Source organism: Bombus terrestris, chromosome 12, assembly GCF_910591885.1.
Source record: "Bombus terrestris chromosome 12, iyBomTerr1.2, whole genome shotgun sequence".
NCBI lineage: Eukaryota > Metazoa > Arthropoda > Insecta > Hymenoptera > Apidae > Bombus > Bombus terrestris.
In genome coordinates this window covers 833,937-848,074 of record NC_063280.1, presented here as the reverse complement: position 1 = coordinate 848,074, position 14,138 = coordinate 833,937, and the positions used below count along the sequence as shown (strand labels likewise).

The following is a 14,138-nucleotide window of genomic DNA, read 5'->3' as shown; positions in this document are numbered from 1 at the left end:
TCACCAAACGCTATATGTCTCCAGTATCTTTCACCCCTCGAACAAATCGGAGACGCTCCGAATTATCCTTTCCACAATGGAAACAAAATCCCAAACTTCGAAAGGGCGCCGTATAGACGGATATTCAGAGGGTAGTTTTCATATAGCGGGACAACGAATGAGTCATGCGATGAAATTCAAAAAGGTTAGTCCATCGTCGAGAAAGAAGAAGAGGATGGACGCTATCCGAATGATGGAAGAAGCGGTGGCTTGTACGAGCTGTAAAGGAGGGACGTGAAAGTGATTGACGCGAATGAACGAGCGGGAAATGCTGCAGAAACTGTAGAAGGAACAGAACGGATAGATAGAGACGCCTGGAAAATTTCTTGGGACGTGTCGCAGATTTCGTTTCTCGACTGCTTTCTCTTCCCTCGTTCCCGTGTCTCGAGAATCGTCGTAAAAGCAGGTTACTCGTTTCACGGGCGAAGAAAAACGGCCGGAAGACGACGTTGCACCGAGTCCGCCGACATTCACCCCCTTTACACAGAACACCGAGTTTACACCCTTCCGGACACGAAACCGACCCTCATTCTTCGACCAGCCTCTCTCAAGGTTTTCTCTCCGAGAAAATCAGCGCCTCGAGAATAAGAGCGTCTTGTTGACAGAGCTTTGGCCGATATTCGGTTGAATCGTTTCGTCGGGATTTAAGTGTTATCGCGAAATCAACGAACTTTAATTACTTTTTAGAAATACACGGTAACGCATAAAAAGGAAAAGAGAGGACCAGATAAAATTACTTTTATCTATTAACGCGTAGGGGTGTATTTTTTATACTATACAATTTTAATAAGTGTAATATTCGAAGTTCCGTTGAATTTGATTAGACTAAAAGACCACTGCGTGGTCGAAGATAGAAGCTGCAGTAGGTGGTTTTATGGAGTGTTTGAAAAGTAATTTTTCTAGTTTCTCTTCGAAAGAGAATAAAACACTCTCGAAAGGCATTTAAACTCTCTCAGTTAGCGAACAACTTTGAACCGTAACACGGTAGGCGAAAACTGTACCGTTAATAACAGTGATTAGAAAGCGACCAAATTAGGTAGTAAAAATAAAAAATATTCCATCGAGTGGAAAATGGAGGTCGCGACGATGAGGATCGTCAGCGATACCCGTTCTACGGTATTCGAACCAACTGGATTCGATTAGCTGGATCGCACGTACGTTACTCGAGAGCACTGACCGACCTTGCGATCTTCAACCTGTCTTTCCGGCTTGCCAGCATGCTGCCCAGAATATTTATCGGCTTCGCCGAGCTTCTGTTTCACGAATTCCTACTAAAATCAATAATTAACAAATGCTTCGAGAATACAGTTATTTATGTTTTATCACAATTGATATTACAATCGTTGAATAACTAAAGGACTCGTGACAAAAAACGATACTCGTTTGACTTTTCCGAGGAGAACAAGCAAATACTCTGGCATTAGAGAGGCAACTCTCGATTTCTTTAAACACAATATTCAGTATACCACATAATATACTGCAATTATATCAGAGAAAAGCTATGTCGAATTAAATTATCAAGTTACAAACTTCATGCCGAAGAGTTTCACATGACTAATTATTATTCGCCAGTCAGTGAAGACATAAAACATTTTTTAAGATATCTATTTCGCCATGTTTTTCTCTAGATCCTGACTGCAGGAGATTAAAAAAGAAATCAGGAAATGTGGCGTAAGCCGTTTTTGTTACATGCTAACCAAAAGTATTTGGAAACGAATTGAAATTCTATTCTCAATCGCATTAGGAACAATTACCGATTCCCTGTTTCGTTTAACCCTTCCACTAAAAACAGCTCGAAACACGCCTCAGTTCGATCAGAATAGCTGAATCTAATTACCGAATGATTGCCCAGTGAACGACACAATCGCGAACGATCGCGTGAAACAAGAAACCAATTCAGTTTCGTAGATCCCTGCGCGATCGGAGGGGACCGCCGATAAAATCCAGGCTCGTTCGTGCGTGCCGACCAACGTGCACGCGCGTGCAAAAGGGATGACAAACGTTCCGGGGGTGTAGTTTAATCCCTGCACCCCACAGTTGCCAGTCTACGAGCGAGGCCGGCTCACAAAAGCCGTCGTTAGTAACTTTCAACCCCCCGGCCAACCCTCCAAGCTCTTCGTCCGGCGGCGTTCGGTTTTTAACTCGGGGGTGACGCGCGGAACCGGTGTTCCGGCGACGAAGGTAACGTATCGTTCCAATTAATTGTGTGACGGGATGGGGTTATCGAGTTAGAAATTTACGACATTAAAATTCATAAGCTTCGGCGACAGATAATTAGCCGCTCGTTCCGCGTCAAGATTTACTCAGCGTTCATGGATTCGCGCGCTGCACTTTCTCGTGTACAGGCATTCTCGCTTTTCCGCTCGAGTTATACGTTCAAGGAATTCGAAGAAATCGTAAGTCAGAGTTATTGATGGAATCTCTATACATAATTTCTGTATTATACTCTTGATCGAGTCTAAAGTCTGTCTGGGATGTTCGAGTCGATTACAAAATTTGTTTATCATTTTTCTGATCTATCTTGTAATATCGCACCCATATCGGGCAAATATATATTTAATGACGAAAATAAGTAAAGGTAGAATTTAGGTATACAAATGAAAAATATCATTTTAGTAACATATATTTTTACACAGAATTTTACAACTGCAATATTAATAAAATTCTACAATCACACGCTACCTATATTAATAAATACCCCTTTGATAATAAAATAAATAAAACTTTACAATTAAATTTTACAAAATATAGATTATCTGACCATCCTATTTGTCAAACTAATTTGTCAATTTACTAATAGTCTTATTAATTGGTAAATTATTATGCAAAACGGCACCTATTATGCAAACAGAAAGTATAAATATCAATGAGCTACTGTCTCAGAAAAAGTGAAAACAAAATTGAGCGAGTAATGGAATATTCTACTATAGAATTCTTAAATTAACAACTAGAGAGAAGAAAACAACAAAGTATGTATATATCTATCTCTTTTAACAAAACATCGATGATCGAAATATAAAGAACAAGGATCTTGATCAACTCGAAAGACTGTCATTACCCTGTCGGCCTGAGTTTTCGTAAAAGTAGATCGTCATGAAACTCGATATGATAGAGAAACGTACCAGTCCCAAGGCAGCGATTCGATCGTTAAACGGACATGGTTTTGATATTGAATCGGAAACGCGTATTCGTTTCTGTTGGACCAGAGACCGGCAATTCTCCTGGCGCTTCCTTCAAGTACGGATCGATCGGAATTCCTGAATGGGCTTTCACGAACGAACAGACGACTATTCTCTTGCGTCGCGAGCCGCTCGTCACGGTCGAACGGGTGTTATACCGTAAAGAAGAACAGCTCGAACGAGAGAAGAACGAGGGGACGATTAGTCGAGATCCGATTAAACGAGCAGCCACCATTGGAAAATAATTAAGCGCGATAGGGTTCTTGGAGTTCGAGCTTCTTCTGACTCGGCTGTTCTACAGTGCGACGAACATTAAGGCGCACTTGAGTTAAAGGCAATCTGTAGGTGAAGTAGCAGCAGCACCTTGTCCCTCGTTCTCCTCTTCCTCTATCCTTCGTTGATCGCGACGATCATTACCGATCTGCTGACACCGATAAATTTCATTGGTTCTCTCTCATTCGTAATTGAGTCGACCGTTTCAGAATCTTCCTTGCGCGTTTTCTTAGCAAATTAACTGCGAATTATTGTTCCATCGAGAAGAGATTTCTTTCGATTCGAAATCTATAGAACTGAGTGGACTATTCTGGATCCTGAATACGATCGTTATATATTCATCGAAGTATCATCGTTTTGATTACTTTCCTGTTGACGAGGGATCGTTGTTGTAGGATGTATCTTAGAATCTGAATTAAAGTGTACTTGGAAGTCGTACTACGTTGTACTTAGTTAAACTTCAATTAGGAACGCAAACGCTGCTGTCTCCTAAGTAATCTTTCATTTGACCCTTGGAAAGCAGTCCCTTCGGTATCGGATAGTAAGATCAAGCTAATTTCGCTATTTTAACGTAATTATTTCCTTAAAACCTGTCTTCAAACGATACACTACACAATATTATACGATACCATTATATACGAACTATATTTCAATTCAATTCAATCAATATTCAATATTATATGATACCATTTATATTAGGACGACGATCGGATTGAATATACCAATTAATCACTGCAATAGTGTCAGATCAAACAAGTTAAATACTCCCTAAATGTGTTACACAGGTTGACTAAAATATTTGAGCATATCGCAGTCGTCTGTCATCACGGCGCTAATGACATTTCAAATTATCTCATCTAACACATAAAATATATGCAGAAAAGTTTCCTATGGTAAATGTTCAAATCCTTTCGCGAGTCAGTATACGTCAAAGCGTATCAGCCTTTATTTCTCAAACGCCAAATCTGCCGACATCGTGCCCGTATCTCTGCAATACACACGTGCTGTCCTCCATCTCTCCATGAACATTCCCCGCTTCCTCGCGCTATATTGAATCCAGTTTGTCGGAAGAACTGGAAGTCAGCCAATTTCGTAAACTATGCGAGCAAGGGAGCCAGATACGGAGGGAGAATCCTCTAGTTAGTTTTAACTACCTGCGAACTGCATTGTAGTACGTTCAAGTGGTTCCAACTGCCGGATGAAGAGCGACGTATTTCGCCCTGTACACGAGGCGGTGGAGGGGACAGAGAAGAGAGAGCTCGCCGATATATCCATCGCCGATCCTTTAATCGCCGACGGCCACAAATCCGCCGATTATTCCGACCTTTGATACCTGGGCACCGGTTATTTGCGCTCGTAAAATATCGAACGGTATCGCGGGCGGTGTGTGTATACGCGTGGTAATATCTGGCGACGATAATAAAAATCGCGGGTGAAAGTGAGCGCTTCCAAGGCTGACTATCCGAATCGAAAAATAGGCTGGCTTCTCGATAAACGCGTGCACGCGGATCGTTAGGTCCATCAGGCGAAACGATAATGTAGGATAACGGGTGTGGCGGATAGTGCCGGAACGTATCGTGAGGCTTATTTGCCACGCCGTGGCCCGGCGTGTGTCCGTGGTGCACGCAAACACTTCACGCCCCCCGATGTTCGGCCCCTACGACGCAGCCTTCGGCACCAGGCACAATGGAACGAAGCCGATAAACAGCCTGGTCCGAGATTTATCGTTCCCGGTCCGGTGCCAGGAAATCACCGCCCGATGGAAACACGCTCGCGGCACCCTGCGCTACTTCGAGTAATTCTTGCTCGATATCGGGATCATTATTTTTTTGCCAGTCCCAACGTTGTTGAGAAATATCGGGAGAAGCTGATTGGAAAGTGGTGTTAGTGACTGAGGAGTTTGAAGAACGGTACAAGCGTCATAAGTCGCGGGTAGGTTAAACTTCAGCACAAAAATCTGTATGTATTTGAGCGATTTTTCAGTAGTTATACTAAGTATTCGCACGTTATTGTATTTATTGTAGTATTTACGTGCTAATTCATTAGGTTCAGGTATGTTAAATTTCATGTCATTTAGCAACACTTCCATATGGCTAAAAAAATTTGCTACCATTAAAAGGAGATACAGAATCTGATGAAGGGAAACTCATCATTGGATGATAAGAACCCGTGCAAATACTTTTTGTAGCCATTTTACTCGTACTTGTGCTTTTACTGATTCAAAATCCTTCAATTATAAATCAAACGATATTCCTACTACTTCAATTTTATATTTTAACTTGTTTTAAATTTTTAACATGTATAACGATCTTACGTGACTTCTTGCATTTGCTTGTGATCCTCAAGTATCAAAGATTCTTGAGTATCTAAAAAATCTAAAAGTATCTAAAAAGTATCTAGATTCTTCTGTATTTAAAAAGTTCTGGAAAACAGCATAGCTGAGATCAGGAATACGAAACGTTCTAATTGCGAGCGGTAGAAGCCATCATATGGATAAATCCGCAGCAGTGTAGTCTCGTTGAAAGTTATTCTCCCTGGAGAAGGAATAAACCCTGGTTCTATTTCGGTTTATATCCTATAATAGATAATAGGGACGCGTATCAGCTTATTTACCGCGCGGCGTATCGGCTGTATTCACAGGCTTCCCGCACGGGAGATGAGGTCGGAGGCGTGAGGTTGAAGGTTCGATCGTGGGTTTCGCGTTCGAGAGACCGCAAGACACAATGCGACGGAACCCGATAAACCGGCCACGAGATTTATCAGCACCATATTTAGCCAGGAAATCGGACCGTCGCGTCGTCGCGTCGCGTCGTGAAAATACAGAGATTCGCATCCGTTGAATTCGTCGAACGCAGAATTGTTCTCATTATAAGTTCTTTCTTGTGAAAACGCGCTCATTTTAAATTTAAAGTACGAGGTTCAACGATCATTGATCCCAATTTTATTTTTATTTCACAGTATCTTTAAGAAGATCAATCTTACGGTGTCATGATAGTCTATTATACATAGATCTCACGATGAAAAAAAATAAAATCATTGCAAACCCTTTTATCCGTAATTTTGTAATTAAATTATGTCCTATCAGAAGCAACCATCCTTTCTTTATAACGCCGGCGCATAGCTATCAAACATTGTAGCTTCAATAGTAAGACATTCAATTCTTCTAATCAAATGTTCAGCTGTCACTTTGATTTTCAAATGATGCTTATTTTAGTCGACATTGTAAGACATTTTCCTTCAGGATATCAATTTCTCAAACCCTTGAATAAATTCAGCTCCAATAATAATTCTTCCTTTCTCTCCAAAATCAATTATCCGCCAACAACAACAAGCACAGACAAAATCCATTTGCGTTTCTTCAAAGACATTCGACACTGTTCTCTGACTACCGGTCAATAAAATAAATCACTGCCATGAATCTTAGGTTCTCTGCAAATTCCTAGAATTTACAAGCGACTATCGCTAATTATTCCTTTATTATCCGCTTACATTCCGCTTTTCCGTGTCTTCGTCGTCCGTAACAACATTCTAGCGTTGTACCGTCATCGACTCGATCGAAATCGATCGACTTATACTTATGAAGGAATCGTTCCTTACGCTGATGCTTCGTTCACTCGGTTTTCCTTCGAAATACTATTTTTCCTGATGCAAGAAGGTTCCCTTCTACGGTCGTAGAGCATTTTCTTCCCGTTACTCGCGCCAGCCGCTTTGAAATAACTCGCCACAACTGGCTCGGCATCGATCGGAGCTTAATAATAGCCGCGGCATCGTTCTCGAGGACTATTTTTAGCGTTACCCAGTCATCGCGACCTACAGCAGCCGGCGAGCGACCAACGATTTTCAATGGCAATCGTTTAACGTCGAGACCGCGCGCTACTCACGTATTGTGTCGGCGCGTCCGACTCCTTTCAACCAATTTTCGGACGTGACAATGCCAGTTAAACTTTTAATGGAACTTTGGACGATTGTTTATCTTGGTGAAGTTGCTTGATTGAGGTGTTTAACTAACGGGAGACGTGGGAAGTGAAGTTGCATCGACTTGTTAAGGTTTTAGTGTATTCTTAATAGGATAGTATTCTGAAAGTTTGTGACGACTGTTGCATATGTTTGTTGAATTAGAAATGATGGCCAATGAATGTTATGTTACTCGTTATAAGTAAAAGTTTTAGTCGTATTAATCGTTTAAACCCCTCTCTTGTGATATAGTTATAGTCGTGGCAGACTATATTCGAGTTACAAACAAGAATCGTATTCGAACTGAGCCTTCATTTTGATTTTACGTTTCCACTGAGTTTATGAAATTGAAAATCAATAGATCAATAGAGTTTCGTATAGTATTTCGATGATTTTCGTATTAATTGCAGAGTTTTCAAAGTAAATTAAAGTAAATCAAAGTAAATTAATTTTAAGAGGTGTAGTTAAAGCAAATCGTAAAGAAAAAGATTAAGTAGAAACGATCTGTCTTTGGCAGACTACATTGCGATGGCCACGATACGTAAAACAGGAACGACATTTGAAAATTTATTTATATAAATCTAACAAATCTGCTTCATAAATCTATCAAAAACAACTTAGTTTTGATATTTATATAGATAAATCTAACGCGAACTAAAATATTGTAGTTTTCCTCATACCAATTGCGCGTACACAGTTGCAACAGAATTGGATAATCAAAACAGGTTTGTTCCGAAATAAATCGTAAAGCAAAGGGGCTGAGCAATAAATCTTGATACTTGTATATCCTCTGCTGCATAAAATTAAGCAACAAGGTAAAAGAACGAATAAACCGTCCAGTGCGAATTACCGTCCCGTTCTCACGACAATTGAGAATTATCCCCGAGTTGAAAATCACGAAGGCAGAGCGAGCGTCCGACGATAAATAATATCCAGCGATGAATTATTTTTATATCGGGATCCCGTGTAGCCACGGATTCCTGTCACGTCGAAACATTGAAACGAGCAAAATGAGCCATCCACGAGGCCATCACGCCACGGGGATCCTCGTATCGATGGGAAAATAAAGCAAGAACTCCATAACCCACGGCGGATTCAACCGGGCGAATGGGTGGCGGAGCAGAAACAAAGAAATTGTCGAAGCTAAAAATTGAAGATTTCGGCTTCGATTATCGGACAATTAGCTCAGAATAGTCGCGATCGAAACGTTCTGGACGTGTGAACCGCATTGTTTAAAACCGCAATATAAATTCTGAATGCTTTCTTTCTACTCTAGTATAAATTACAAGGTTTACCGAGCGACGAAACCAATCATTTACTTTTGATACTATTCGGCTAAGGCATTTTGCTCGGGAAGGTAGGAAGTTGCGGAGGAAGTTAAGAAAAAGGACTCGAGAGTGAAAGTGCAAGATAACAAGTTTGAGAAAGAGGATTGTTTAGATGGTATAGTATATGTGCTAAAGAACAGACAGAATATTTTTCGTTTTGAAAAAATTGCATGCGTTGTGCTTATGTGGACATTTCGACTTGAAAGGGAGATCAATGATTTTCGATCTTTTCGCGGCTGACTTTGAAAGATTGCTATCGAAGAATTATTGCGCTAAAACTGCGAGTCGCGAACACGTATCGAGTCAGCAATAAACCGAACGTGTAAAGTGGATGTATTAACCTGACTTCATGGAGTGAAATTGGGCAGATGAAAGTCATATAGTTTATCTTTTATAGAATACATCACTATATCGTTTACGTATCGATAAACTTCTATCAATATCATATACTATGGAATTTTGATTCGTGCTATTAGCAGTCCGTGTGATCTTGAATAATTGGTGTGAACACGAAAGCTCGCAAGCGTTCACAACAATTTCCAATAAGGTTAATATCCACAAAATTACACGGTCGATTCTACTTTATTATCATTACTTTACAAGAAAAGCACTTTGAATAAGCACGATCAACTTCTTTTGACGCAGATCTAGTATAAATAATATGTCAATAAATTTTCAGAAATCACAACTAGAGCTTCCATTTCTCGTATTCCAAATACGTTCAAAGCTACTCTTTAGCTATCTGTTTGTTCCAGGGCAATCTGCAGGTACAATCTTTGGACGTAGAGTCCCGAACTGAGCATGGGAAATCGCACATGAAGCTGGATCGAGGCATCGAAAGGAATCATCGACGATGCAATAGCAAGACGGAGCCGCGCGTGTGCGTATACGTACGCTCGAAGAAACGATAGGATAGGCCAAAGGGGTTGGTGGCGGCTCGCGTGGAACTGTATAATTAGATTAGGTACAAGTCGCATTAGCATGTCATGCATATTCCATGAGGCGCGGACTCGACGTCGAGGTGGGAATCATATTGCATTCGGTAGTTTCGATGTAGTTCCCTCGCTTTCTCTGCCTCTCCTCTCTCTGTTTCACGCACTTCGTTTTCGTGCTCGAGCTACGCCCGTTTTCTCCTTTTCCTCTTTTGTTTTCGCACGTTTCGTATCGCCTCCGTTATTTGTTTGTTAGCCTACGACTATGTACGAGAAAACGAAACACCGCTTGGAGAAAGGAATGGCGGATTCTGAACTGCTATTGAGTTTGCAAACTAATGTTTGTGTTCGTTTGAGCACTGCTATCGAGATCGTTTATAGGTAAGCTTCTAAGCTTAGGCAATAGCCTAAGATAGTCTAAGATAATAGGTTTCTTACTTTGTACTTATCAGAGATGTATGTTAGTAAATATTAATATGATAATGTACCTACCGAATTTTTTAAAATAGAGGTTTTATTTAATTAATTGCCGTTATCGGTATTAGTTAGTAATTGAAAAAAAATATTATAGAAAACGTTACGTAAAGTTCAACTGATAATATAAATAAAATAAAGATATAAAGAAATAAAGAAAAAGTGATAAGAAAAAGGAGGTAAAAAAAAAGTGAATAGTCCAAGATCAGGACCCTGAAGACTTTTTAGTTAAAAGTCAATACATGGGTTAATTTAATTTTCAGTTTTTATGTAGCGAGCACGTGGTCTTGAAATTCGTAAATCAATTGTATGCACGTTTCTAAATGACACTGAATCGAACGATTATGGAAGATGCGGCACGGTTGATAATTCATATCACAAACGCAGAGCTCATTAAGCTAGTCGACATTTTCTTCTATCAATCTCCTCGACCGTCACATAGGAAAGAAACGTGTTTCGCAATTATGAGAAAAAAGTAATGCGACACATGCATTTACATTGCACCGTTTTTATAGTTTGCACTTACGCGTTTAATGTAATTATAGTGCAAGTGTTTAGAAATTGCAGTGCAAGTTAGAAAAAGTTAAACAAGATTCAAAACCTCTTGCAAAGATCACATTCTTACATAGTAACAATTTTATTTACGAAGACGCGAGCAATTTAAATTTCACAATTTACACCAAAATACATAAGATTCATTAAAGCTAAGAAGTATCCGACGATTTTTTAGCAACAGTATAAGCAACGTAGTGTCATTTACCAGGCTCTTTAAGGTCTAAGATCGTACAATTTCACAAAACAAGGAGACAAAACGGACGATAGAAGAAATCATGGAACGAACGGGCGACAACTGCGACGCGTTTTCGCTTGATTGGCCGATCTGTAGAGAAATTCGTCTGAAAGACGATCGGAATTCGAAAGAATGGAAGAAACGCTGCACCAGAAGGGGGGGATCGGTACGGCGTGCCGGTGAAGCGTGAAATGAGAACGTGCTGGAGTGTCTGCGAAGGAGTTAGAGAGAGCTTTGAAAGCACGAGCAGTTACAATCGGGGCAAGGTCGTAACTGGCGTGTCGAAGGTGCGCCCTCTCGTTCCGCGAATCACTCGCCCGCGAGAGAGATCGTTGCATCGGCACGTAAACGGAATTCCGAATGGGCCTGCCTTTTTCCAGCCTCGAGGCGGAAATTATATTCGACGCAACGTGACTGGTTAAAAAAGTCAAAGCTAAAAAGGGTTTACAGCGATGTATTTTCTACTTGAAAGTTCCTCTTTCCGCCATAAGAAAGCGTTTAACGATTCAGGAAGTTTTAAACGTTGCTGCTATTTGCAAGGAAACGCGATACGTTGATGCGTGTTTGGATAACGGATGCAGCGGAAAATAAAAAAGAAAAAAAACAGAGCTTGAAAGCCCGCCATGGTACAAGAGAGTCGTTACTCGATAACGCATCGATTGACAGAATATCAATGAAAGCGAGCATGTCGGCGCAATATTTTACAATTAAATCGGACATCCACGGTCCGGCGGACACGCGCGTCTATGCAATATTCATAGAACGGTCGCGTCCGTCGACGCGTTATGCAACTGATTGCGTTCTTCCCTGGAGGTCTACTTTGTCGTCTGACCTCGTGTTCGTGGAAAGGCGATTTACACTGACAAACATCCATGCGAAGCCTTGCGATGCAAAATCCATATTTATTAATGTTTATTAAAACTGAGAAAAATATGACAATGACGACTACACGCGAGACTAAAACATAATCTACAGCCTATATATCAAAAAAACTATCTAGAGAATTCCCACAGAATCTTTTTCCCGCTTAGAAATTATCTTTCCATTGATATTTTAATTGCGTACGACGACCTACGTGTTTAGATAAATATTTTATCACTTAAATGGATCGTCGTCGATTAGCACGACCAAAGGACCGCGACATAATTTACAAACAATTTCTCAAAAAATCCCGTAAAAAAAGATTCTCCTTAAATTCGTGCAAAAATATTCCCTTTATAATTTAGAAAGTATCTTTTAATTAACATTTCAATCGTAGATGTATCAATATCGAAACATACGTTTAGATAAATATTTCATCACTCAAGTGGATCCTCGATTCGCGCGAGAGAGGGCAAAATTTCTTTTAAATTGTAGAAATATTCCCGTTTTCGCTTAAAAACTGTTCTCTCGCTAACATTTTAATGGCAAACGTATCAACGTTGATTCACATGTTTAAATATTTCATCCCTCAAATGGATCGTTGATTTACGCGAGAGAAGACAAACCTCCGAGTCATGTCTCGTCTTCCAACTATGAGATCAAGCTTTTCAATCTCGGAATATTCGTGGACGCGGCGCGTCGACGAACGAGAAAGTTTCCAAGTCGGCGACAGAGCCGGCGGAATGAAAGGCGAGTACAAGGATGAGAAAAGGCAGCGAATCCCCTACGCTGGACGCGTAGACGAGGAGACGAGGAGACGAGAAGACGAGGAGACGAAGAGGGGTCCCAAGTCTAACGTGTGACAAGACTGTCGAGGAACACGGGAAAAATTCCTCGACGAAATTGCCGGCTCCCTTTCACTCTGACAGCCAATGAGACCGCTTTTCATTCGACAAAAAAGAAAAGCTCCAACGGCTCGTCGTTGTTCGCGACCGTCGTCGCTCGAGATAATAAAGCAATTTTTTCCGCTCGTCAACGCTTCAAACCTGCAACGAAAGCTGAACGATGATATATGGACCTGGCATTTGATAATAAATTTTATTACATTCAATGGTACCTGTATATAGAAAGGCTAGTTTTTTCGGAAGATATACATTTCAGGATTCTTCTTTTAAAAATTCCTTGCAGAAAGTACATATCAAATTAAATTTAGGAAGAAAGATAAATTTCAAATAGGCGATTATTTCCATAGTTCATAATTTCGATACACTCGATGCAACTTAGAGATACAGCTACAGTATTTTTAGATTTTGTTCTAATAAATAATTTACGAAGATAGTACCAGAGGACCATTAAAATTACCAAATTTGTTCGTAAAAATTCAGAGATATTACTAAAATTTCTTCTCAATCTCTTTACAGATCAGACTTCTGAAATTCCTCTAAAGAAGAAGAATATATCGTCGCTTTTTAGTGCGAACAAATCCACAAACAGTTCGCAGGCGAATCGTACGTATAACACAGTGGAAAAGGTAGCGTGTTCGGATTTCTATGTACGTACGAGCATCCTCGAGAAATGAAAGCTCGAGGATCGGAAGCAAACGCTTCCAAGGGAGCACACGGATGAAAATATCCATAGTTTCAAACTGGCTGGGACTACCGTATCGCTATGGACGAAAAAGGGATGAAATAAAGTCGTATACCGTCATCGCAGTATTTTTCTCCGGTGGTTCACGAGCTTACACATCCGGAGTCTTGGCACCGGCAATATCTCGTCCAACCCCCGTCTGCTTTCCTCCATCTCCAGTTTTCTATCCCAACTCCTTCCGTTCTCCTCTTTGTCCAAAGGATTCCGGGCCAGCGTCGGGACACGAGCCGTGCAATACGCCGTTTCGAAAAACGTATTACGGACTTATCTCGCCATTCTGCTTGTCAAGAAAGAAAACAATGCCTTTCAGGAACGGAGGAGTTGTGTTCGTATGCTCATTCTGTATCTACTGGATTGTGATTGCTTTTCAATTAACGCGACGCTTCATGGTTTCATCCACTTTGATGGAAAATTGAAGAGTTGAAGTGAATAAACAATACAGGTGTTAGAGAAATAAGACATTTTCTCGGTGAAAAATAATATAGATTCTATGTGGAATACAGTAAAAAAATGCTGCGATTGTTATTGTGATTAGAATTTATTTTAATTACTAAGTTTATCAAGAAGTGGAACTATAACGGCAAGTGTCCATTAGATTAAACTATAGTTAAAAAAGATGGAAGCATAGGGTGCATACGAATAAATAGCGAAATATAACTGA

General features: G+C 40.4%; 1 protein-coding gene and 1 long non-coding RNA gene across 7 annotated transcripts in view; one reads left to right on the top strand and one right to left on the bottom strand.

Moving 5' to 3' along the window:
* LOC100643741 (mucin-5AC) overlaps positions 1–14,138 on the bottom strand; it is a 331,083-nt gene that overhangs the window by 50,532 nt on the left and 266,413 nt on the right. The window lies entirely within an intron of this gene.
* Positions 7,065–13,714, top strand: LOC125386083. Its single transcript, XR_007225935.1, has 2 exons — positions 7,065–10,086; positions 13,252–13,714. It is a non-coding gene; the product is annotated as an uncharacterized LOC125386083 (long non-coding RNA).